The following is a 21820-nucleotide window of genomic DNA, read 5'->3' on the forward strand; positions in this document are numbered from 1 at the left end:
TAACTCCCTGTCAGTGGCTGTCACTCCCCTAGAGGTGACAGATACTAACATGCACTCTGGACAGACTACCTCCTCACCTAGAGGAAACTCTAGAACCATGGCTGTTGCTGTGAGCTCTGACACAGGATCCAAACAAGAAAAGCCAAGAAGGAAGCTGAGTTCACCTGGCAAGGAGAAAGGGGCACCCTTTCTGTGTCTCACAAGGACTAACCCATAGACCTGGGCCCACTGTGGAACCAGCAAAGGTTTTCCAAGCTAGGCTGCTGTGAGGACCTCAGGGAGGCCTGCTCAGAGCCACCTAACTGGATTCTTAGAACAGGAGGCAGACAGAATTCATTACTCATTCCTCCAGACCTGCACCACCCTACTACCATGTGGACTTCGCTTCTCTGGGCATCTGAGGGAGGCAGGCTGTGCTGGCTGGCTCACTGAGTTCAGCAGTGGCGCCCTCATCCATCAGAGTAAGGGTAGCTTGAATCACCCACACCTTCACTGTTCCCAGCAAGATTGCTGCTAGGAGCCTCAGTATGGCAGTGCTGTCCCCAGACGGTGGCTCCTTTGAGTTGCTCAACATGGGTAGTTTTGTGGATTTGAAATAATTCTTGTTCCCACTAGAGCAGAACCATTCTTACTGTGGGGGAAAAGAAAAGGACCATGAACTCCTTTTGGGTCATAGTAGTATGTGGGAGGGATAAAAGAAGGGAAGAATGAGATATGAGCTAAAAGAAGGGAATGCCAAGTTAATGTTTGCATACCTGGAGCAGTATGTAATGAAACAATTTCAGGGGGTAGGGAGATGGTTTTTATAGAGATTACATTAAGTTAGTTTCAATCCGTTTAACAACAACAAAAAAAAGTCACAAGTAATATTCTCTTGGCTAGCTTTCTTACATATTAAAACCTAGAATTATGTAGATAAATTCTCAGGCTAAGACATGCCTTGCCTAACTGAAAACAGACTAGCAAGCAAGTCTCTATGATTGCAAAGATAGTATTCATACTTAATGCAAGAACTAGAAGAGCCGGCCAGACTTGATTTCTATCAGGGTTTTCTTGGAGGGAATTAACAAAGAAAAAAAAGAGACAGAAAGAAAGGTATTAATCCTTTAGAGAATCAAAATGACAGAGAGCTGAACTGAATGCCGGCTGTGCATGAATTTGATGTGGATTAGTTTAGCTGTATTGACTAAGACCAGAATAGCCCTCATACACAAAGGAGACTGCACCAATGATAACTCTACTTAATAGGTTCCACAACCTCAAACTGGTCACAAGCCCAATCCAGAAACCCTGACTTTCCAGCATGCCAGAGTATTTATAGCACTTTCAAGGACTGTTGTAAAAGTCTCAAAATAAAATTAATATTGATTTGCCTGAATTTTAAAAAGACATAAACATGAAATATAACTTTTGGGGAAAACATGGAGAACATTCTGAAAAGACTGATGGTCTCCGTAGTAGGCACTGCGATTTTTATTAGGGCCACAAACTCGACTGATATCTCTTTTAAAAAGAGTTATGCAAAGAACCAAAAGCCTTGTAAAGACAGAGTAAAATAATAAAAAAAAACCTGAAGAATATCTTTCTGCAAGAAAAACAAAGTCAGTTGTTGCAACAGCCCATCTTTCTAGTCCTCTCTATTCCCCATCCTTAGGTATTCACTGTGAAGTCAAATTTGTCATACTTGTGTTTCAGTGCTGGGGATGGGGATGGATTTACACACACACACACATTCACACACACACATTTCAGTGCCGAGTGTGAACCTAGGATCTTGTGTAAGCTGGGCAAGTGCTATACCACAAAGCCCCAGCCCTATAACATACACTTGAGGTCCTTTTCTCTAGGTGTTTTCTTGTAGCACATAAATGAAAGGCAGAGATCACCAGACTCCAAGTAACTGAGAACACTGTGCACACTAGGGCTGGTGTAGAATAAATAGGGTGACCTTCCAAATAGATGTTTATTTGTGGTTGTCTAGAAGTGTCTAAAGGTAGTGAGACAGATCTATACTGGCTAGATTTGAGATTATTCTTCAGCAATCCCAGTGTTTAGAATTCTGAGCCTAGGGAATGGGACATGGTGTTAGACCCTGAGTTTGCTCCTGATCGGCACCAGGTGCTGGTGAGGGGTCCAGGGGAGATGGGGTGGGAGGAGACAGAGAGGGAGAATAATTCCAGATAAGGATAAAAACAATAATAATATTCATGCTATAGATCATGTATTTATTCACCCAATCAGGTACTCACATAATTCATTTATAAGGAATCCACAGGTCTTGACACGGGGTAATGCAGCAAACCAAAACTATCAATAGTACCATAAAATGTCACCTAATTAACACATACAGAGCACTGTATCCAGGAGCAATAGAAACTATACTTCCTTCAATGAACATGGAACGTTCAAGAATATGTAGCAGCATAGCCTAGCATCATGGTCCACTACAGAAACCCCAGATGCTAGGGAGACTTAGGCAAGAAGATCACGAGTTCAAAATCAGTGTAAATAGTATATTGAGGCCCTGTCTCCAGTAAACAAATGGGAAGAAAAAGACATATAAGGATTTGAAAAGAAAGAAAACATGCTCCTGGTCACAACAGAAGCAAATGGTAAGGTTTGGGGTAATGATAGACTTACCTCCAAACATGGCACCTTTACATTTGAGAGAAGAGCAGAAGCAGCAGAGAAGTCTCTGCCTTCCTCTTGTTCTTCTTCCATGAAATGGGACATAGGCCCCAAGGTCCTCCTCCAAGCAGCTGCCTTAGTTAAGTCCCTCTCAAAGCATTTATATCTAATCACAACCCTCATCTTACCCTCTATGACCTTTCACTCTTTCTAAAATTTAAGCAAAAATACACACACACACTGTTTCTTTGGGTGTTCATTTCTTTAAGAGGCCTCTCAACTAAAGCAAGTTGTATTAAGTTGATAGCTTTCATCTGGAAAAATCTGTCTTTTGTTTCAGAGATTGAGACAGGTACCTAGAGATGCATGAGGAAATGGCCCAAGAAGCAATGCTTGCAACATTCTAGGTCTTCCACATTCCCTCCAACTAATTCCAAAGGCTTACGGACCACATGCTCAGATTCCCTGAAGAAACATGCCCACTTACCACTTTTCCAGTGTTCTGCTTAGTTACTTATCACTGTCTCAACATCTGAGAAAATCACTTACAGGAGGAAGGATTTTACTTTGGCACACAATTTGAGGAAATGCCGGCCCTCATGTCAAGAGGTAGGGTGGTGATAACTCCCGGACTGCAGTTGTGCATGGCTGGGGTGCCTCACCTCTTACCTCAGGAGAATTGGAAGCAGAGGGGGGAAAAGGAAGCTCTAGACTTCAAGGCCCGCCCTCCAGAGACCCACTTCCTTCAGGGAAGCTCCACCTCCCGAAGCTTCTGCAACTCCTGGGAACAGTATGTAGAGACCCAGTGTTCCAACACAGGGGTCTGTGTGCGAGATTTCACATTCAAACCATAGCAATGAGAAATCCGGGTGCTGCCAATAAGCACTGAGGAGAGGCATTGGCTTATAACACCCGTACTTCCAGCTTTAGGAGGGCTGAGGCAGGAGGATCGCTTTAACTCATAACAAGAGACCAGCCAGGGGAAGCCTGCCTCAAAACAGAAAAAATAAAATAAAATATTTTTAAAGATGTAAAAATAAATATCAATTGACAGAAAGTATAGTACTCAAAAGCCATAAAGGAAGACTTGGGAGAAAGTAAGAATAAGGGGCCTCTAATCTCCAAATTAGGACACTGAAACAGAGAAAACCTCCAGGCAGATGGACAGGGCTTTGTGCAAGGCAGGAGCGCAGATTTGTGGCAGCCAAGCAGTGTAAGTCATTTCCAGAAATTCAGCTTTATATTACATACATTCTTTATCTAGAGATCTGACATTAATTAAATCTCGGTTTTTGCAACAAGCCTTACTTTCAGGGCAGATTCTTCAGTTTGTGCAGAACAGGCTACCAGCCGAGCGCCTTCCTTCCACTTCAGGCTGAGAGCCGCCCGCCTTCCTTTGGTTGGCACTTAGACTTTCCGCTGTAAGGGAAATGAAAATTCCTGTAGGTCTGTCTGCAGCAGGGATCCTGGCCGGCTTTGTGGTACATTGCTTACTCATGAAGCATTGTAGACTAAGACCCAAGAAATCTAAAAGTTCCCTGCATTGACTTAGGAATTCTTATTTTCCCCCTGAAAATCAAGAGGTTTACTATTGCTGTGCTGAAACACCATGGCCAAAAGCACCTTGGAGAGGAAAATGTTTCTTTGGCTTAGGTATCCTAAATCAAAGTCCACTGAGGGAGGTCAAGGCAGGAACTCACACAAGGTGGGAACCTGGAGGCAGGAGCTGATGCAGAGGCCGTGGGAGAGTGCTTGCTCTTCAGGGCTTGCTTGTCCTGGGTTTTTATAGAACCCAGGACCACCAGCTCAGGAGTGGCCCCACCCACGATGTGTTGGACTCTCCCCCATCAACCAGTAAGAGAATTCTCTACAGGCTTGTCTACAGGCTGAGCATATGGAGCAGTGGTTCTCAGTTTGTGGGTCGTGACCCCCTTGGAGGGAGAATGACCCTTTCACAGGGGTTGCATATCAGATGTCTAGATTATGATTCATAAAGGTAGCAAAATTACAGTTATAGAGTAGCAACAAAATAATTTTATGGTTGGGGGTCACCACAACATGACGAACTGTATTACAGGGTTGTGGAGTTAGGAAGGTTGAGAACCAGTGCTGTGGAGGCATTTCCTGAATTGCCGTTTCCCCCCTCAGATGACTCCAGCTTGTGTTACATTAATATAAATCAAGCCAGCACATTAAGCATCCTTTTCACCTGCACACTGGACGACCACTGTCTCTTCAGTTCCTTGAAACTGCTTAAAAGAAGGCACTGCATGCTAGAATATTTTATACCACACAATTTTGACAAGTATGCATTCTAGAAGTAATGCTACGTTAAATGCTTAAGACAAAGCTTCTGGGAAGGTATGGCCTTTGGAGACTATGCTTCAACCCCAATGAACGTAATCAACTTCTTGCAAAAGCTACAGAGCGTGCAAGGAAATGATTGATCCTGACGGAGTAGGATCTTTCTCTCAGCAGCTTGTGGGGAGTGAGCTTCATGAGAAGCCTTGACGGCCTGTGAGGAATAAGAGAAGGGTGAGAGTGCCTGTGCATTCTGGAGCATCCTCTCACAGAGGCATTGTGACTGACGTGGAAGCTGTCAGCTAAGGGCGCCCAACCAGAACGCATCTTGAGGCCACCATTCTGCCCCTCTCCTGCTAAGGTTACAGGATGTGTGTGCTTCTGCATCCAGTGGATGCGGTGCTGGGATTTGATCCCATGGCCTCTTGTAGACTAGGCAGGCACTGAGTTGTATCCCCTGACCCCAAACCTTGGAATTTGATCATGTCTTTGTGTCTATTTAGAAGGTAGACTTAACTTTTTTCTACACAGAAGACCGGTTCAGTCACCCTTGGCACAGTTTCCAGATCTCTGCCTCCTCCCAGTTCCTAGGGAAGTTAGATGCAGTTATCTACTGTACACAATGGCCTCCTGTGACTACCTCCCTGTGGGACAGTTAGTAGGTGGCTCTCCCACAGACCCCCACACCCTGTATGAATGGGACCAATGTGGCACAGTTGCCACTCCTAATCACGTGGTGATTGGCTGAACTTGGGCTAACTTGCCATAATGCCTTGGAGCCCAATGAAAGCTTTGGTCCAACGATGGCTTGCTTTCTCTTTTTCCTACCTAGCAACAGTGTGCTAGGCCCAGATGGCCTTGCCCTCCAACCTGCAGAGCAAGTTGTCTCTTCTCTCTGCAATCTATGATACATTTATTATTGTTAAGTTGCCTCCTCTGTGTGCCTGGCCAACACACCTGAGTGAGGGCCCTCCTAGGACACTAGTTGTGCTGGCAGAAATAAATGGTCCAAAGGTCAGATGGCAACCACCACATGTAAGCTTCTTGTAACAGAGACATCTGGTCAGTTAAGACTCCAGGGCATTCACTATCCAGCAAGATACAGATCTCTTTCATGAAAAACACTCTACATTATCTACAGATGTCCATTGCCCAGAGCCCCAACTCAGCCCAGGTACAGCTCATAGTCACTCTCCAGAGAGACCAAATCACAAGAAAACACAACCTCAACCTGGTGTTGGTGGGCACATGCCTTTAGGCAGAGGGAGATTCAGTTAGAGATTAGCCTGGCCTAAAGAGAAAAATTCCAGGACAGGGCTACACAGAGAAACCCTGTCTTGAAAAGCAAACAATAAGGGAGAGAGAGAGAGAGAGAGAGAGAGAGAGAGAGAGAGAGAGAGAGAGAGAGAGAGAGAGAGAGAGAGAGAGAGAGAGAGAGAAGCACAACCCAAGTGTGACAACTCATGGTTGCTCAGGGTGCTAATATTGGCATATGTTCTGAGGTTTATTTAAAATACACACAAGGGTGGATTCATACTTTCCTTATATATATTTGTGTTCTACCAGCCTGAATGTGAAGTGAGTAATTAGCTGGCAGCCAAAGGATCTCAGAGTATGTAGATTCTTGGGCAGCCCCAATGAGTATTTCCAGCAGATGACCATCAACCACTATTTATATCGGCAGGAGAACTGAGATGCACCCTAACCTAATCAGGTTTTATACAACTGGAAATTCAGTTGTTTATTAAAGAGAGCTACCTCCAAGCTCCCAGAAAATGTATTACAATCTCCTGGCTTTAATAATAAGGTAGAAACTAGGTTAAATGAGAATCACAAATAGACTTTTCATTCAAAAGAACTCCCTTCCTGGGGTAAAGGAAGCTGCTTATCTTTTGCCCAGAAAAATAGCTGTGATGGTTCCCGGAGTTAATCAAAGATGAATGAAGTCTCAGGCGACAAGTCTGCAGGCCTTCTTCCTTTGTACTTTTCCAGTACATTCAACTTCAGTTTGACAAACAAGGTTAGAAGATTGAACTTTCATACACTGGCAATTAATTCTTCTGGAAAAAGAGTCACTGCATGGCGGTGTCTTTATAGTTTCCACTTGGTTGAAAACACGGCATCTTAGTTTCATATGTGAAAAAGGAAACTCGACAGCAAATTACACTGAAAAGCTTCTCAGTTTCTGTCAGAGAAATTTCTTAGAAGTCTAATGTCTCTTGTTCTTTTTGTGTGTGTATTTTTCCTTCTTCATGAAACCCTAGCAGTCTGCATTTGTTTTTAGGTTCAGGACAGTGAGCTTTTAATGAAAGAACTCTTTTTTAGTGGAGATTTAATATAATTTGATTAATTACATTGTTTAATAACCCAGGCTTTTCTCTGGCAAGAGTGGAGGCCATGATTTATGTTGGAGGGAAGCTAGCTTTTCCTGCAAAAGTCCAAATGGTAAATATTTGGCTTTTGATTGACAGGAGGCCTGTAGGCATCTGTTCAGAAGCAGCCTCCCATCCAAGTACTAACCAGGTCTGACCCTGCTTAGCTTCTGAGATCAGATGAGAACGGGCACATTCAGGGTGACATGGCTGTAGACCAGAAGCAGTCTCAGATAGGGTACATGTAAACAAGAGTGTCTGCATTCCAATCAAACTTCATGTATGGGCAAAATTCATGATCCCTATCATTTCCATGTGCCAAAATATATCCTCTTGGTTTTTTGTTTGTTTTTTTTTCAGCATTTAAAAATGTAAAAGGCACTCTCAGCTTGTAAACTGTAGAAAAACAGATAAGGAATTAGATCTGGTATAAAGTGAAGGTGTTCACATTAGTTCATGTTATAGTCTGTAATAGCTATAGAGAGCAAATCATCCAATAGTGACGTGTTTGAATTCAGGAATATGTAGGTTTTTAATCTTGATTTTTCTTTTTTCTCCCCTTATAGTTTTAGGCTAGCATACAAAACAATGATATTTTCATACATATGTGTCCTGCACTTTGTTATCATCTACGTCCTGCTCTCAAGTCTCTCTGGTTGACTCCTCCCTTTCCCTAGAGTCGGCAGTCTTCTCCTAGACGTTCTTTCTGTTTCGTGTCTCAAATCACCCCAGCCTGGCTTCGGTTTCCTATTTAGTGGAGGGTGACCTGGAATCCTGGGTTTTCTGGTGTCCACCTTCCAAGCCTGAGATTACAGCATAGCATTGTGACACGTTTACTTCCTCCTTTCCTCTTATCACATTTGTTCCATTTCCCATTTCTCTCTTTCCTCTGAAATTTCTTCTTCCCTTTTTGTGATATCATTTCTAGTTTTATATCCCCCACTCATAACTACAAACACATATTCCACAAATAAGAAAAAAACATGCTGTATTCACGTAGCATAATGACATGCAGTTCTACTCATTTCCCTCTAAATACTCCCTCCAATTTTCTTTAAAGTTACATACACTTCTGTAAGTTACATTGTGCACATGCACCACGTTTTCTTTATCCGTTAATCTACTGCTAGATAGTCAGGCTGGTTCTAAATGGCTGTAGCATCAAATACAGACATGCAAACATTGCTGTGTTTTGACTGAGTCCCCTCAGCACGTAACCAAGAGTGATAGAACTTTACTATGTGGTAGTTCTGGTTCCTGGAGGTTGCCCCTCCCTATTTAAAGATTCATTTTACTTTATGTGTATGAGTACACCATGTGCGTACTGAGTGCCTACAAAGGTCAGAAGAGGCATCTGACTCCACAGAACTGGAGTTACAGATGGCTCTGAGACACCATGTGGGTGCCAAGTATAGAACATGGGTTCTCTACAAAAGCAGAAATGCTCTTAACTGCTGAGCCATCTTTCCACCCCTGGAGGGGTTTCATTTTTTGTTTCCTTTGGAGACAAAGTTATGTGAAGCTTAAATTAACCTCTAACTTCGTTTGTATGAGAGGATGACCTTGAACTTCTGACCCTCTTGCTTCTACTCCCAGGGACAGGGATTACAATAATCAGTCCTTTGTGGTATTGAAGATTGAACCCAGGGACTAATACAAGTTAGAAAAACACTAGCAACTGGACTACATCCCTAGTCCTGCTATTTTTTTTTAATCTCCACATTGACTCCTATGAAATTTACATTTCCAACAGCAATAAATACAGTTCACCTTATTCTCCAAGCTCCCTCTCATTCTTTTTTTTTTTTTTTTTTTTTTTTTTTTTTTTTTCCGAGACAGGGTTTCTCTATATTGATTTTGAGGCTGTCCTGGAACTCACTCTGTAGACCAGGCTGGCCTCGAACTCACAGAGATCCGCCTGCCTCTGCCTCCCCAGGGCTGGGATTAAAGGCTTGTGCCACCAACACCCGGCCTCATTTGTTTTCTTAAAGAGGACAGTTTGACAGACTTAAATTGCATTTCAGTAATGTTGGACACATTTTTCAAGTGTTTTATTGGCCATTTCATTTATTCACTGGATAATGTTTTGTCTTTGGTGGTTGTTTTTGTTTTGGTGTTTAGTTTAATTGTAGAGTTCTTTTTTTCTTTCTTTCACTTTTCATTTTTTGGAGGCAGGGTCTCCTGTAGCATAGGCTGGCCTTGAGAGACACCTTAAAATTCTGATTTTCTTGCTTTCTCCCGCTAAGTGCTAGATTATTGGCATGTGCTGATGGGGGATGCCCTTCTGTGTATATATGTCTCTCATTGGTTGATGAATAAATGCTGATTGGTTAGTAGTCAGGAAGGAAATATAGGCAGGGCTACCAGACAAGGAGAATTCTGGGGAGAAGGCAGAAAGAAGCTGCCAGAGAGCCGCCATGTAGTCACCAAAACAGTAACATGCTGGAGCATTCTCTGGTAAGCTAAAACCCCATGGAGATACACACTTTAGTAGAAATGGGAGCTTGGCTACAAGTTGTTATTGGTCATAGTCAGAAAAAGTTAAACAAAAGAGTTTAACTCAAAGGCGTCTTTCTAAAAGAAAAAAGAAAAATGGGGGATATGATATAATAATGATGAGATAAAAAAGATTATTAAATCTACTTAAATCCAAAAAACAATTAGTAATCTCAATAATTTACGTTGATATGGATTTTGGTTTATCGATACAATTCAAAGTTTTTTTTAATACTGTATGTATGTTTTTATTCTTGTTTGGGGTATTGTGCTTATGCAACTCATTTAATATCTAATATATAAATTTAAAATGCAGGTTAGTAGTCACCTATAATAGTCAAACTTATAGTCATGTTAAGTATGTTTTCAAGATCATACTCAGATATATTTAGATAGAGAAATGGTTGGGGCTGGAGAGATGGCTCAGTGGTTAAGCATACCGTCAGCTCTTCCAGAGGACCTGGGTTCAACTCGCAGCACCCACATGGCAATTCACAACTGTCTGTAACTACAGTTTCAGAGGATCTGGGACCCTCGCATGCAGGTGAAACACTATTGTACATAAATAAGAATAAATAAATTATTAAAAAAAGAGAGAAATGGTCTTCGAATACTTCAAAGAGCTACAGAATATGGCATTTATTGTGTTTATTAATCTAAGGCTTTTCATGACGGTTAAACACATCTGCTCCTGGAAGTACCAGTCTACTTCAGAGAAGATGATAGGCATCAAAGAACCTCTGTGTGGGAAAAAAAAAAGAAAAAGCCAGGGGCAAAATTTGCCAAGACAAAGTAGGACAGTCCTTCAAAATTCCTGCTTCACAGAGAAGACTGACAGATACTCTAAGTCTGTAGGTCAAAGATGGATGCCCAACATCATAAAGAACATTGGGTGAGTGTATAGCCAGCCAGATGTCCCCATTGTTATGTAACATTTCACCTTTCTGGGGTCTTTGATGGAGTTGAAGACCAGATGGTATTAGTTTAAGTTTTCCTTAGTTATGATAAAAGGTAAATTAGGTATAAAAATATAGACTCACAAAGATAAGATAAATAATGGAATAGTTTCTCTAAATTCTCCAAACACAAATGTACTGGATATTGTAACTGTAATTCTTATTTGATAACTTTTTGTCGGATGTAATTTTACTATGTTAAAGTTAAAACCTTCATTTTTTAAAATTTAATCAGAAAAGGGGGAAATGCTGTGGAATAATCCTTCTGTACACTGTGAAAATATATTACTCTCATTGTCAATAAAACGTTGATTGGCCAAGGGCTGGGCAGGATTTGGTGGCAGAGAGAATGCTGGGAAGAAGGGCAGAGTCAGAGGAGTTACCAGCCAGACATGGAGAGGAAACAGGAGGTGGCAAGACGAAAGACAGGTAATGCCACATGACAGAATGTAGATTAATATACATGGGTTAATTTAAAATATAACAGTTAGCTAGTAAGAAGCCTAAATTTTTTTTTTTTTGGTTTTTCAAGATAGGCTTTCCTCCGTGTAGCTTTGTAGACCAGGCTGGTCTTGAACTCACAGAGATCTGCCTGCCTCTACCTCTCGAGTGCTGGGATTAAAGGTGTGTACCACCACCGCCTAGCTGAAGCCTAAGCATTTGACTGAGCATTTATAATTAATATTAAGTCTCTGTGTCAGTTATTTGGGAACAGTTATATAGCATTTTTAAAAACAATATTAATATTTCAATACATGATGAGGGAGGTCTTTCATCCACTGGAGTCTTCTATTTATTTCTTCAGTATCTTAAAGTTTTTATTGTAGGGATTTTGGTTTATTCCTAAGTATTTTATTTCATTCTTTTGAAACTATCATGAATGAAATATTTTTCCCCTGATCTGTTTTTCTAGGCAAGTTCATCATTGCTACTTAAAAAAAGATACTAGTTTTTAGTTTAGTTTTGTTTTTGGAGAGTTTTTTTTAATACTTATTTTTCTGAGTGTATCTACAACTTTTAAGAGTTTCTGTGAAGTCTTTAGGCTCTCCTAAATACAGGAATTTGATTCCTTCATTTCCTTTTTCGTATCTCTTTCATTTCTTTTTCTTGTCTTATTGCTCTAGATATGATTTCTAGCACTATATTAAATAAGAGTAGATAGAGTGGTCACCCTTGTCTTGTTCCAGAATTATAATAATAGTGTCTACAGTGCTTGATTATGTTGGGGAACATTTTTTGCTAATTCTATTTTCAGCAGAGATTTTATCATGGGTCAGTCTGAACTTGGTCAAAGGTATTTTGGTCTTGGCTTTCCAAAGTTGTATGTAAGGTACTAAATAGGGAGACTCTTTGGGGAATCTTGATGATCATGACTGGTAAGAAGCTGTTTTGTCTTAATGTTGCTTTGAATTTGGCTTCTAGTTCAAATTAGTCTGAAAAGTTCCTGGTAAAGACAAACTTCTAAGAAGATGGCTCATTTGCTTATTCAGATCTACTTCTCTGAAAGCGTGGCCTGCAGCTCTGAAAAGCCCAAGTGGCAAAGTCAGCCACTGTCACACAAAACCAATTAGATAAGCGTGGTCTAGTGGTACAGCATAGTGAATGTCAGCCAACCTGAGTCATTTAGTGAGACCATATCTCACAATAAAAGCAAGGGATGGAGAAATGACTCAGCAGTCAGAAGTGCTTGGTGATCGTCCAGAGGACCCAAGTTCCATTCCAGCACCTACAACTGCCTGTGACTCAAGTTTCAGGGGATCTGATATCTTTTTCTGTCCCCCAAGAGAACTAATTGTACATTCACAAACCCAAACCCACCCACCCACATACAGACACATTATTAAAAATGAAAATGAAAAATAAAAAATATATAAAAACTGGGTTGTCAATGTGGTTCAGTGGTATAGCACATGCCTCACATGCCCAAGGGCCAGGTTTAACTCCGGGACTTCACAAAGCAAACAAACAAAAATGAAAGATGATCACATTATGGGTATTAAGCTTTTACTAGGAATATTTGTTCTAATTGAAATTTTCTGCCATAAGAACCTTTTCATTTCTGCTTTTCCCTAAAGAAAATGAAGACGGCTTTATCCCACTGAAATGGAGTCTTTTAGAGACAAGGAGAACAAGCAGCAAGCAGTTTATTTCGTACCTCAAATTCCTACAGAAATGTGTGAATGTAAATTACTTCAGAATTCTGATTTGTTAACCTTGCTAACTAATTTGAGTCCTTTCTTTCAGGCTTAGTAAGAGTCACTAGTTGATATAGGTCTTTTGTTTTCCTCCCAAGGCACTGTTTCAAAAGTTCAAATCAATATCTTCAACCAGCTTTGATCTACTTTGCAAAGATTCTTTTCACACTCCTTCGATGCAAGCACTTGATATCCTCTTTTAAGAATGTAATCAAAACTTGTGTCCTAAGACTCACAATAGTTTCATAGCCTAGTAGGTTACCATGGCAACCTTTAGCTTACTGGAGAAACGTAGCAAGAGCTTCTATCCTGTTTCCATCACAGTGCTACACAGTCCCACCCTGTTCTTTGGATCCTAAAATCTGTGCTAATCCTGCTCCTTCAGATTGCTTCTTTTATTTCAAGAGGTGAAATTGGAGAAAGCTCTCTCTCTCTCTCTCTCTCTCTCTCTCTCTCTCTCTCTGTTTCTCTCTCTCTCCCTCTCTTTACTTCTCTCCCTCCATTTCTCCCTCTGTTCCTAACTTCCTTTTTGAAATGGAAATGATTACAATTAAAGGACATTTTAATGTAGAATGCAGTTTTGCTTTGGCTTTGAATTTTTTATGCTCCCCCATTTTTTTTCAACCTGGAAGATAACTATGCTAAATTTAAAACTGAGTTTCATAACATCGGATGAACCATCATGACTTTATAAAGAACAGTGACTCATTTAGAAAGGATGCTGTTGTGCCCAGGGAAGAATCTAGGATCCAGCTACGTGCAATGCTTTCCCACTGCCTTTGGTACATTAGGCAAGTGAGGTCAGAGACAGCAAAGACAAAGTCTATCTGTGAGGCTCCACCAGAGAGTTGCAACATTGCAGATCAGGGAAGATGCATTCTTCTGGCTTACTCTTTTCATTCCCTTAAATCAAAAGATCCCTTCTTGTGACAACCCATTCAGTACCTGAAGTCTGAGAAGAACACGGAGAAATAGCTCTGTATTAGAAGGTCTCCAAGCCCTGTTTTACTCTGACCTGCTTTGGGGACACAACTTTTTATACCAGGGTTTCTAATATAGAGCATCCTTTGACATAGTCATAGCCTTTAGTTTTCTCTTGTAATATTCTAGAATGTTTTGATAGTTACTTTTAATTCTCAACTTGATGCAAGCTAAAATCACCGGTGATGGGAGTCTCGGTGAAGGAATGTTTAACTCAGGTTGGCCTATAGATGTGTCTGTGGGGCATTGTCTTGATTGCACTGGTTTATGTGGGAAGACTCATCCCGCTATAGGTGGCACCATTCCCTGAGTTTGGGTTATGGACTGTATAAGAGTGAAGAAAATGACCTGAGTAGTATGTATGTCTGCACTCATTTTTCTGTACCCTTAACTGGAGATATGGTGTGACTATTTGGGACACATTTCAATTTCCTTGATTTTTGCTATAATGGATCAAATCTAGACTTTTAAAATAAATAAGTCTTCTCCCTTGAAGTTACTTTTTTTTTTTTTTCCAAAACAGGATTTCTCTGTATTGCTTTGAAGGCTATCCTGGAACTCAATTTGTAGATCAAGATGGCCTTGAACTCACAGAGATCCACCTTCCTCTGCCTCCTGAGTGCTGGGATTAAAGGCGTGCACCAGCAATTCTTGGCTTGAAGTTACTTTTGTGGAGATATTTTTATCACAGCAACAGGACTAAAATTAGGGCAAATGTGTCTTATCTATGAACATTACTGGTTCCCTTTGGTTTTTGTTTGTACATAAGCCAGGTTTCTAGACAAAAATCAAACAGTATTATTCACCTTCTTCCTATATCACAAAATTTTTGTTAACACACCAAGAAATGTCAGATCCTGGGATCTCCATCACAATACAGTTTCACACAATGGCCACTGTGGTCTCAGTGGCTGTCTGAAACGAGGGAGAAAGAATCCTTGACCCCTTTAGTCCTACATTTTCCATGTCTCCAAAGCTGGTGCCAGGTAGATGACACTGCCAAGTTTAGCAGCCAGCTCAAGATGGACTCTGGTCCCTTTGACCACAATGGCAGCAGCTTTTGTTTATTGAAATAATTGTTTTCTAGGAGAAAGCAACCTCTTAGGCTTTCTCTTTTCACAACCTGGGCTGCATCACATCCTGGGAGCACCTTTCCAATTGCCCCAATGTGAGTAGGAAGTATCTCCTTAACAATTAACAGCACCATTCCTCCTCTCCCCTCCCCTCCCCCACCCCACCCATGCCCACACAGCCCCCAGGCTGCGGCTATTTCTCTAGTGTTCTTTTCCTCTCTGCCCCACTTGCTCTTTTCTTTGTGGATTTGTATAAGAATAAGCAGTAATAACAATGCCACAGACTCAATGTTATACTGTCTTGAAACTTCCTTTGAGAAAGAAGTTGGTTCAGTAATTTTAGCTTTGCCTCAGGAAAGTTCTCAAGGCACAGGCTGCAGGCAGCCAGATGCCTTGCCAAAGAGTCACACAAATGGCCTCCATCCTGTTGGTAATAGAGACCTATTCCCTCTGAAAGCACTTAAGCTAGGCCTCTACTTCCTGCATTACTCTTAGCAGTAGTGTTTCCAAGCTCCTCCTAGAGTGTCTTGTTAAGCTCTGTTATTAGTATTCAACTGTTTTTGTTTCTAGCCTAAATCCTCAAGTCTTCCAAGTTAAAACTACAACAAAACAAAACAAAAACCAAGTAAACAACAACAACAAGAAGCACAAGGAAATAAACCAAACAACAACCCAAAAGCACAGTCAACCTCTTCATTGCAGCAGTCCACTTTCCAGCACTGACTTCTGTATTAGGTACTTTCTGTTGCTGTGATAACACCATGACTGAAAGCAATTTGTGGAAGAAAGAGTTTGCTTTGGCTCATGGTTCCAAAAGGGGAATCTGTGATGAGGAGAGCATGGAAGCAGTCTACAGGTTAAGAAGCTGAGAGGTCATGTCCTCAACCACAAACTGAAAGCACAGAGGGGGAACTGGAAATGGGGGAGGCTGCAAACTCTCAAAGCCCACACCCAGTGACAAGCTTTCTGCAACCAGGCTTTACTTCCTAAGGGTTCCACAGCCTGCAGAAACAGTGCCCACCAGCCTGTGGGGGACACTTTTCATTCACTCTGCTACCTGTGCTATCAGCCTTCTTTTGTACAGACTGGGTCTTTCACTGGCCTCTTTTGTATAGACAGGGTCTTTCAGTGGCCTACAGTTTGCCAAGTAGGCTGGGCTGGCTGGCCACCATGCCAGGGCTCCATCTGTCTCTGCTTCCCAGCATGATTTTGCATGTGATTTGTTGGAAATCAAACTCAGTTCCTCATGCGTGCAAAGCAAGTCTTTGCTGGCAGAGCTATCTCCCTAGTCAGACAACCTTACAGGGTCTTACTGTGTAACTCAGTGGATAGCCTTAAACTCACAGAGATCTGCCTGCCTTGGCCTCCCAAGTGCTGAAATTGAAGGTATGAGTCACTGCCACCGCCACCACCCAACAACATCCCTCCTTTTATAAGGCAAGGCCTTCCAATAGCTCACAATATCCTTAAACACACATACACATAATTTAAAAAATGGTAAAATAACTAGTAGATGAAGATACCACTATACCAATTTCAACAGATGTGAAACAAAACTCTGAGACTCACATTACTGGGGCTAGAGATGTAGCTCAGGTTAGTGTTTGCCTAACATGTTCAAGGCCCTGGGTATGATCCTTATGACACCCCCACCCCCATCCCACACACACACACTCTGGGAGATGGGTTACCATAACTATAATAAAAAAATCTTGTTATGTCTGTAGAAACGAGACCCCGTCTAGCACAGCACATAAAACATAGAGAGGAAAAGTAGCCTGAATAACACCTACGAGTCCTGATGAGGCCCTTGTACTATTTTTACCAGGTTCACAGGCCTGTGCTGACAAACATTCATGAGGATTCCATATGGATACTCCTGCCCTCCTTTCCTGGATTTTTCTCCTGAAGTTTCTTTTCAATCACATACTTTCTGAGTGAAGACCTTGGAAATGTGATCTTGACTTGCACCTCCTATGGGCAGCCAGGAGTGTGTGAACTTGGAAGAAGGCTGTAATCAACAATTAATTCACACTTCAGCTTTCCAATAGCTGGAGTTGGAGTTTCCACCCAGGAAGTGGACCCCTCTGTGTGCTTCAGAGTTGTCAGTGACCTGAAATGCCTACCTATCTGCCTGGGCCTGTAAGTAATTTTCTTTTATCTCTAAAATTGGATCTTTGTTACAGCTAATCTCAAGGTGCAATATTAAAAAAAATAATAAAGAGCACACAGAACACAGCACAGAGCACACAGCACACAACACAGACCACACACAGTACACAACACACAGCACAGAGCACACAGAACACACACACAGCACTAAGCAATGCCAAGAGGGATGTAGAAAGCAGGGTTTAAACTTTTCACATATTTCGTTTGTTCAATAGTAAGTCCTCAGGAAATGTGAAATACTAATGTTTTTGCATCTTGGACTCTTCTAGTAATGCCAGTATCACGAACACTACACATGCTTTTAACATATCTTAATGAGTGTACCTCTCTCTCTCTCTCTCTCTCTCTCTCTCTCTCTCTCTCTCTCTCTCTCTCTCTCTCTGTGTGTGTGTGTGTGTGTGTGTGTTGCGTGCACAGATGCAAATCTTTCTTGCCTGTGTGTGTGAAGACCAGGCAGGGTCAGCCTCTGCTGTCTTTCCTCGGGAGCTATCCATCTTGGTATCTTTTGAAATTTTTCCTTCAGACAGGTCCAATTAGGTTGGACAGACAGGAAGACCCCAGGGATCCTCCTGTCTCTGCCTCCCCAGCATTGGAATTACAAGTGCTGCCACAATGCTTGGCTGTGTTTTCCTCCTCCTCCTCCTCCTCCTCCTCCTCCTCCTCCTCCTCCTCCTCCTCCTCCTCCTCCTCCTCCTTTTCCTCTTCTTCCTCCTCCTGGAGATAGCAACTTGTAAGACTTGTTTCTCTGCTTCTACTATGTAGGTCCTAGGGACTGAACTCAGGCATTGCTTTTGTTTTTTTTGAGACAGGGTTTCTCTGTGTGGCACTGGCTGTCCTGAAATACACTCTGTAGATCAGACTGCCTAAAACTCAGAGACTGACCTGACTCTGCTGGAATTAAAGGTGTGTGCCACCACTGCCCAGCTAACTGAGGATATTTTTTAATGGTCAGTTTGTCTTTGAGTATAGCATATAGTGGAAACCAACCATTTGGGGATTAATGATCAATTGCAAGAGATAAGGTCATAACAGTAACATATCCTTTTCATCACTATTTTGCATACATTGTTCATCTAATAATTTTCTAGTTTCTTTCTGATAGTATTAATATTTTTCTAAGTTGCTAACTACTTTCAGAATATTTACTGTACAAATTACTGTGATGTGGGGAAACCAGCATGTGTGCGGACCACTGTCTTGGATAGAAAATTATAAGTCACAGTTGGAATGAAAATATTTGGTTGCTGTTTCCTTCTGATCTTATTTGAAAAGTTTTTCCAGGGAGTTATTAGGGAAGATTGTGGTAGAACACTAGCTTGATATACAGGGGGCTCTGGGTTTGGTCCCTGGCGACCCTTACTCTCCTGTACAAAGGAAGTTAGACCACTCAAGTAATTCTTTTGTGCACTGCTTTAGGTACTGATTGCCTGACAACTGTGTCATCTACTCAACATTCTGCATCATCCTAGAATCTTGTAACTGATAGAAAGTGTGAAGGAAAGTCAAATTGGCAGCTCCCGCCTTATTTCATTCCTTACAGTTATGACTGTATGGACTAAGAAAATCGTGGGCCAACACTCAACATCTATTAGAGAGATGGCAAAGAATCAGTCACCTCTGTTTGGTTTCTTCCTGTGTGAAACTGTTTCTTAAAACCCAGACTTGGATAGGTGAGATGGTTCGGAGAGTAACACTTGACACCATGGCAGACAACTGAATATGATCCCTGGAGTCCCCATGATGCAAGCAAAGAACCAACTCAACAAGTTCTCTTCCTACCTTTCCTGGTGTGCCCTTACCTCCACATCATACACATACACAGAAAGAACAAATTAAATCACGCTGGAAGTACCCTAGACCTACCTAACAATTAAGGTTGCAGATGAGGGATTCCTTTTGCACACAACAAGCATGTTTATGTGACACATACTTCATCTTCTTTACTGGACTTAGCAGTTCTTACATTTCTCAGCCAAGAACTCAGAAAGGGAGTCAAAAGAGAAAGGATCTCATGTTCAAGGTCAACAAAATATTTCCTGGGGTAATCAGTTTTTTCCTTTCCCTTTCCTTTCTCTTTCTCCTGGAACTTCCTATATAGACCAGGCTGGCCTCAAACACACAGAGTTCTGCTTGTCTCTGCCTCAGGAATCAATTTTTCACTCTGTAGTAATTTAAGTTGTGTCTTGAACAAAACAGTGCGTAGGTACCCTAGAAGCTTTCACCCACTGAACATTACTTAATGAAGACATGAATAATATCAACTTCAAGTATTTTTAAGTGGGGAAACACAAACCAGTGCCATAGCGACATTAAAAATCATTGGCATGGCCTTGGTAGCAATATCCTAACTAGGGTGGATTAGATAGAAGAAAATTTATTTAACCTGGCAAGAGCTGGTCAAGTTGTCAAGTCTAAAGAGAAAAGGAAGAAAACCTGCTTTACCTCTCCATCTAGGTAGGTGAGAGGTAGAAACAATGTTAGACTGAAGTACTACAATCGTGATATTTTGGGGAAGACTTTGTGATCTTAATTAGCATCTTAACATTCCTTCCCAGCAAATCTTAATCTACAGCTTATTTCTCCATTGTGAGATGTCTAGGGCCTATTCTTTCTCCTAGTATTTTGTTTGTTTGTTTGCTTGTGTTTGCTTTTTGATGGCAAAGATCACTTATTCTTGAACTTCCAAACCTTACCTTATAATATCACCAAATTTCACAGGACAGGAGATTATCCTTGGGTTAAAAGGGGAACTTCAAATTTATACCTCAGGGTTAGGGATGTAGCTGAGTTGGTAGAATGTTTGCCTAGCGTGTATAAAGTCCTGGGGAAATTCTGGGCACCATATAAGTCTTAATCTGCAGCTTGTTTCTCCATTTTGAGATGTCTAGGGTGTAGAGGTCTGAGACTCCAGCACCTAGAAGGTGGAAGCAGGGAGATCAGATGTTTAAGGTCGTCCTTAAACCCTTCGCTATGTAGAGAGCGTGAGGATGGCTTAGGCTATAGAAGGCTCTCTTTTTCCCAACAAAACAAAACAATCACACATCAATGATAATTTTCTCAATAAAATAATTTGATCAAGTGGGTTGCTTACTGCCGTGGAAGAAAGACAAACATTGGTTCAGACAGTTACTAGTTCTTTTCGATCCACATGTTTTAGGATTAAAAATCTTAAGCATTGTGTCAGGAAGCCTTGGGCATCGAAAGCTTATTTCTATCTCAGAATGCAATCTGCTAAAAACTCTCTTTCCTAATTATCTTTGGTTGTCTCAGATCTCCCATGGATATCTCTGAACATCTGCTCAAGCAGTTGCACCGATTCCAGTCTTTACAAGTTGCTGTTGCTGCATGGCTTCACAGATCCTGCACTTGGAGATGTTTGGCTTATTTTACGCTGTAGTGATGTTTCACTGTTCAGTATCATTTGGTCTCGGTAACAATTTGGAATCTGTCTAAAGCAGATGGTCTTTAAATTTTTAAAGTAAATCACATGTAAGCCATTAGTGACAATACTATACTCAACACCTGAAGGAGTTTGCTTTTATTGTGTTTATCCCAATTACTGAAGTAGTTTAAAGGAAGCAGCCATATACAACATTTATATATCTGTGCAGATGTAATTCAAGTTAAATACATTTCCAATAATATATACATTATATTTAAGAAGAAAAGTTTATAGCATTTGACAAGAAAGTTAATTTCTTTCTATTGACTCTAATAACTAGTTTCTTTTTATTTGGTTGGATTTTTTAATGTTTTTTTTCCTTCTTTCTTCCCTTTCCTCTAGGCTACCTTTGGACTTTATGTCTGTATCTTTTTTTCTTTTCCCACAGGAGGTAGTTTAACAGGGCATATCTACATATAGAGACTAGGGATGCTGAGGCAGAATTCAAGGCCAACAGTAGCTAAGGAAAACTTGTCTAAAAACATACATAAAGTAATAGAACAAACAACGAAGACTTAACACAGAAGGGAGGAACCTCTTAACCCAGCAAGTTTGCTAAAGCTTTATAAATCATAGGCCATAGAGGGCAGTAAGCAGCCTCAATCCCCTTTGGATAAGGAATACTGTTGGCATCAATGCCCAGCTCACGGCTTAGGCTACTATAAATTATTGAATCCTTAGTGAGGTTGCTATAGGTCAATTTACAAGGCCTTGGGAGAACCATGCAATGGCGATCTCCATTTGACCTCTGTACACACCGTGAGGGAGGCTATAACCCGTTTACTGTGCAAAAAGGACAAGGCCATGATCTGCTTTCTTGAGAGCCTTGGTATAGTGGGAGGTCAAAACAGGAAGTGCCATTGTTAATGCGCAGGAACATGAAAGCTCCATTTTTAAAAACACCTTGAACCTTCTTTTCCAGGAGGACATTTTGCATGCAGGAACTTTGGGTGGGACCATATGGCTTCCTGTGGTTTCTTCAAAGTGTTAAAGTTTGTTTTTGTTTTAGAATGCAGCTTTAAGGAAACACACTTAGCCATCTTAGAAGAGAATAAAATTCAGAAGCTTTCAGATTATTGTGAGCATCTGTGATCATTTGTCATATGTGGCTAAAAAGTAACGGAGACTGATGAAATGCCATTTTACATTCAGAGAGAAGACTCAGTACATTTTCCCCCAAAAATTTTCTTTAAAATCTCTGCCT

General features: G+C 41.2%; 1 protein-coding gene and 1 long non-coding RNA gene across 2 annotated transcripts in view; one reads left to right on the forward strand and one right to left on the reverse strand.

Annotated features, from left to right (window-relative positions):
- Positions 1 to 21820, reverse strand: part of Slc39a10 (solute carrier family 39 member 10) — a 126349-nt gene that overhangs the window by 101223 nt on the left and 3306 nt on the right. Inside the window, exon 2 of the mRNA XM_040753637.1 lies at positions 3937 to 4047. The gene's annotated coding sequence lies outside the window, so the exon portion shown is untranslated. The remainder of the gene's footprint in view (positions 1 to 3936; positions 4048 to 21820) is intronic.
- The window catches only part of LOC121142827, a 45005-nt gene that overhangs the window by 13018 nt on the left and 10167 nt on the right, over positions 1 to 21820 (forward strand). Inside the window, exon 2 of the long non-coding RNA XR_005879940.1 lies at positions 16831 to 17144. This is a non-coding gene — a long non-coding RNA (uncharacterized LOC121142827). The remainder of the gene's footprint in view (positions 1 to 16830; positions 17145 to 21820) is intronic.

Source organism: Mesocricetus auratus, unplaced genomic scaffold (assembly GCF_017639785.1).
Source record: "Mesocricetus auratus isolate SY011 unplaced genomic scaffold, BCM_Maur_2.0 Super-Scaffold_100010, whole genome shotgun sequence".
In the NCBI taxonomy this organism is placed as follows: Eukaryota; Metazoa; Chordata; class Mammalia; order Rodentia; family Cricetidae; genus Mesocricetus; species Mesocricetus auratus.